This window comes from Crocuta crocuta, unplaced genomic scaffold (genome assembly GCF_008692635.1).
Source record: "Crocuta crocuta isolate KB4526 unplaced genomic scaffold, BGI_CrCroc_1.0 scaffold830, whole genome shotgun sequence".
NCBI lineage: Eukaryota > Metazoa > Chordata > Mammalia > Carnivora > Hyaenidae > Crocuta > Crocuta crocuta.
Window position 1 is genome coordinate 1392517 of NW_027531513.1, and position 5377 is coordinate 1397893.

The 5377-nt window shown below is 40.4% G+C and overlaps 1 pseudogene; it reads left to right on the forward strand.

The window, feature by feature from the left end:
• The first annotated feature begins 1008 nt into the window (after positions 1-1008).
• Positions 1009-1435, forward strand: LOC144238569 (large ribosomal subunit protein eL27 pseudogene; annotated as a pseudogene).
• Positions 1436-5377: the final 3942 nt, after the last annotated feature.

Sequence of the window (5377 nt, forward strand, 5' to 3'; positions counted from 1 at the left end):
GCAGCACATTCCCAGCAGGACTCAGCCCATCTGGTAAAATGATGGGAGAGAGATTAAATCACCTTCCCTTTATAAAATGTGTGTACCTCCTTCTAACTGGACTAAGACTCCAGATTTACATTCCCTACTTCATCTCTCTCTCTGAGAATAATCTCCTGTGGACTTAGAACATCAAAAGCTCTTTTCCCTGACTGGTTTTATCGGGAAAACCATTCTCCCGATGGGCTTATGCCCACTTCTCAGGGGCCAGTGGAATGTTCCACACTGGTGATGGTGAGGCTATGACTTCTCCTTGTAGTGGGCCAGGTACTGGAGGGAAAGGAAGCCAAAGGGTTTTAGTAGGCACAGGGAGCCGCCAAAGGTGAACAAGGCCAAAGTTTGTAGAGATAATCTGAATGTAAATAGCGGGAAGAACACATGCAGTGTGAAGTCAGGAGGCTACTGAGATCAGAGTTGCTAAGTTAAGCGTTTGGAACTGAACAGAAGTGGGCTTGTAGCACAGGCAAGAGGGTCTCCTGGAAGACAACCCCAGATTCCAGCTGGCAAGTGTGGCCTGCCATTTGTGGTTGCCAAGGCCTGGTGTTTGGGAGTGGTTGAAGTTGCCAGGATCAGTGGACCTGGACAAACCACCAGCCAGTGAACAAAATTAAGAGCATCAGGGTCTGAGTTGGGGTCTGAAGTGAAAACTGGATCTCCATATCCTAAGAGGTCAACAGGGTGTAAACTCAAGGACAAACCCATTGTTAGTCCAGTAAGCATGTTTGACAAATTAAGGGAGGAGCAAGAATGTGAGCATGAAGCCCAAGAGAAAAGGCAGCCACGGTGGTCAATGTCAGAGGAGTGAGTGCAGTCCAGTGCTGGGGTGAATGGGTAGAATGATACCAGGCCAAGGAGTGGACGGTACACCACTCTTCATTCTGTTCTTGTGTTCTGAATGAGATGTGTCTTGTGCCATTTAAAGTACCACCAGAGCTTTCTGCTATAGGTTTGACTGGCATCAAAGTGGGCAGGTTCATGAAACTGGGGAAGGTGGTGCTGGTCCTGGCCAGTCAGCATTCTGATGCAAAGCAGTTATCGTGAAGAATGTTGATGATGATACCTTAGACTGTCCCTATAGTCATGCTCTGGTGGCTAGAATTGGCCACTACCCTTGCAAAGTGACAGCTGCCATGGGAAAGAAGGAAATCGCCAAGAGGACAAAGATCAAGTCTTGTGAAAGTTTATAACTACAATCACGCATGCCCACAAGGTACTCTGTAGATACCCCTCCTTGGACGAAACTGTTGTCAACAACGATGTCTTCAGAGACCCTGCTCTTAAAGGCAAGGCTTGATTAGAAGCCAAGGTAAACTTCCAGGAGAAGTACAGGACCAGCAAAAACAAACCGTTCTTCCAGAAGCTGAGGTTTTTAGATCTGTTTTGTTTCAGTCATTAAAAATACACATACACCACCAGAATGACTATAGTTAGTAATACAGTATTACATATTTGAAAGTTGCTAAGGGAGTAGATCTTAAAAGTTCTCATCACAAGAAAAAAAATTATGAACTGTGAACAAGGACAGATATTAATTAGACTTACTGTGGTGATCATTTTGCAAAATGTATTTGTATGAAATCATTGTAATTTGATTAAATTGAAATTAATATAATGTTATATGTCAATTTTACCTCAATTTAAAAAAAAGTACTACCTGTAACTTTGTTTACTCTATTTCCTTGCAATTAATTGAGAGTATGAAAGAGAAAAGAGAATTTTGCTTATGGGGAAGAGTATGTTTGTGTTGACAGAAAGTACTATTGGAGACTTCCAGAAATTTTTTTTAAATTTTTTATGTTTTATTTATTTATTTATTAAAAACATTTTAAAAAATGTTTTATTTATTTCTGAGAGACAGAGAGAGAGGCAGCATGAGCAAGGGAGGGTCAGAGAGAGAGAGGGAGACACAGAATTGGAAGCAGGCTCCAGGCTCTGAGCTGTCAGCACAGAACTCCATGCAGGGCTCAAACTCACAGACCATGAGATCATGACCTGAGCCAAAATCGGACACTTAACCAACTGAGCCACGCAGGCGGCCCAGGATTTCCAGAATTTCAAACACACAGGCATTCCTAAGAGAATATGCTGGCGCAGCAGGAAATGAGGAATACGGCCAAAAGAACTGGTCTGTGATCAGCCATACTGAGTTCTCCAAGTGACTGGTTAGAGATTCATGGGTCTGGTTGAGGTTCTCTCTTTAGAAAAATTCTTTGAGAATGCACACATTTTGGAGAGAGTGGGTAACATTAGCACACTGGAGAGTCCTAACAGCTCAGCTCAAATACATCTATGCTTATGCCTGGAGGGAATGGAATGAGGCCACTAAGGTACTGGGAAGGTCAGGTTCCCAGCACAGGGCCTGGGGACACTGGGCATAGACAAGGCAAGGGAGAAAGGAAGGGTGAGCTGTGGGGATGCTCCAGCATCTGAGCAAAGAGGAGGATAGGGAATGGGGTCCAGTTTATGCGGTGCCAGTGCACCTATCCATCCTCCAACTTCTACCACACTAGGTCAACTTTTGTCTATTTTGCATATTGGGTTTCTGTGATTTTCTTTTATTAGGCTTTAGACCATTTGAAAACCATCACCTTATATCAACAACACTAAGCACCTTCTGGGTTCTTAGCTGTGTATTGGATGCTATCTTGGCTATTCATGTGGGACCCTCTCTTCCAGGTGTTTACAGTCTCTCTGGAAATCCCAGTTTTATGTAGTGGCAAAAAGGAGAAAACAAAATAGGGTAGGACTTAAATGTTATGTGATGTGTTGAGGGTACAAGTTACTCACAGTTGTGAGAAAAAGAAAGGACCCCTTGGTGGTGGAGGGTAAGGACCCGTGTCAAAAGTTATAGAAATTTCTACCTTAAAAAAGTGTTATTTGAGCTGAAACTTAAAGAAGGAGAATATTTGAATAACTGGGGAAGGTATTTGAGCTGTGAGAATAGTGTAAACAAAGGTATAGAGATAGATATGTTCAAGGCCAGTTAGGGAAACAATAAATAGAGAAAACATATGGGTGACTGACAGTGTTTTCCACTTTTTAAATTACTTATTCAGACAGTATCCTGAGTAAGAACAATTTCCTGTGGTTTAAAAATAGGTCCCAGTTATTTTAGTAGAACGTAATGCTGATGATCATTCATGGAATGTTCCACAGAGACTTCAGTTTTCCAAAGACCAGGAGAAAATGTATAAATGTGTAAGGAATGGTCCAGAACATAAAACACCATGAATAAAACCTAATACAAAGTGTGTGCAGAAACATACTGTTCCTAACCAGGTACTTGTCTCCTTCACTCTTTCTGCCTCTTGGATTTGTTCCTGATTTATGATGCAAAGTGCCCAAGGCTTCAGATGACATGTACCTCTGGATATGAAATAACAAGAATAGAAATTGGGAGATAGTAAAACAGGCACCAGAGATGAAGTCATTTGTCTGAGCTCACAGGGTGGGTGGTGCCAAGGTTACAATTCAGGATGCACATCTTGAGTTTCCTTTCACCCAAGATTTCCTACCCAATTCCAAAACCAAGAAGCCACTAGAATGATACAGAATCCCAAGGCCAATAATTCCTAAGATGAGAACCTTTTCATAAGCCTGGTATGTTTCATAGGTTGGGGATCCCAGTTGCCCATGCTTGAGAAACATTCCAATGTGTATGTCCATGTTATAGGGTATGCAAAAGAAAGAAGATACTTATATTAATTGGGTTATGGATGGATTTGTATCTTATTGCAATTAGTCAGTATCATTCTCCATTTTCCAGTGGTGTTCTATTTTCAATCTGTTTCACTAGGATTTATATCTATATATTGTTCATTTTAGCCTAAGAAAGATTATGAGTGACTACATCTTTTTTATTTGTGTTTTCCCTTTGGGTTCCTCTTATTATAGACTCAGGGCAAAAGAACTGATGGGTATCCTACATCTGCTACCTTCCAATCAGAATGCAGTGGTAAAAGAGGGAGTTTGAACTTTACTCACAGCTTCGAGTCATTAAAATTAAATTTTAGAGCAACAGCAGCAGCAGCAGCAAAGTACTTTATTATGAAAACTTTCTTAGGAAAAATATCCAACAGTCGATCTTGTCTATAGCTGAAGAGATTACCATCAAACGTCTCCAAAAGTATGAAATAACACCACTGCTAGTGATCCTACCAGTGTGAGCAAGAACTTGGAGCTGTATTTAAGCCTTCACCTGCATGCTAAATAAGAATGCATGTTATTAAGTTGCCCTCTTGTTCTTAGACTGGGTCATTTTATGGGGTAATAAAATCAGTACTGGTACCATTTCTGGACACAATAATCCTCCCACAGATAAAAAAAAAATACTCATAGAATTGAAAAGGAAGCTGCACTCAACTAAGAAATGTAATAACAATTGCCTACAGAAATGTCCTTTGACATACAGAATTTGTAGCCAGTAAAAGAGTATTATTTTCACACGTGTTTAAGATTTGCAGAATACTTTGCTTTTCATTTTTTTAATGTTTATTTATTTTTGAGAGAGAGATGGAGAGAGACAGAGCATGAGTGGGGGAAGAGCAGAGAGAGAGAGGGAGACAGAATCCGAAGTGGGCTCCAGGCTCTGAGCTGTTAGCACAGAGCCTGATGCAGAGCTTGAACTCACTAACTGCAAGATCATGACCTGAGCTGAAGTCGGACGCTTAACCGACTGATCCATCCAGGCGCCCTACAGAATACTTTTTTAACGACAAAGGTTTTACTTGATTTATTTATGCCGTGAGTGTAAGATTTACATTTCATTAGGCAATTTGAACGAAAGACCAAAGATATTCTTTTTGAACATACTCTTTTATAGTGATACAATAGCAACATCAAATTATAATTTAAACCACCAGCTAATCAGAAATTAAGTTCACAGGCATAACTTAAAAACCATAACCTCCATATATTTTTTGATTCCCAACACCACAATACCTTTATCTTGGGGTGTGAAAGAACTAGACTAGAAATTGGGAGATTTCTAGTTTAGAAATCAAATCAGGATTTCCCATTTTGATACTTAAACAGAGATAAAAACAAAGAAACAATCAAAACATTCCAGTCTTCAGAAGATACGGAAGTTAAGAGAACTTCTTTCTTGTGGAATCCTCAGAAAGTAAGATTCATGTGCACTTCATATTTTAACCTTATAGATCTGTAAAGAGTGCCTATATGCCTAGGTGATCAGGAAACACCTTTCCTTCCTTTCTCCAGTATGTTCTATTCAGGCTTCAGGCTTTCCCAAACTGGTATACTTCCCAGTACTATTTCTACTGAATATGACTTGAACAAAGGGCTTGGGAGTGGTGGGAGCAGAATGTATCATGGTAAG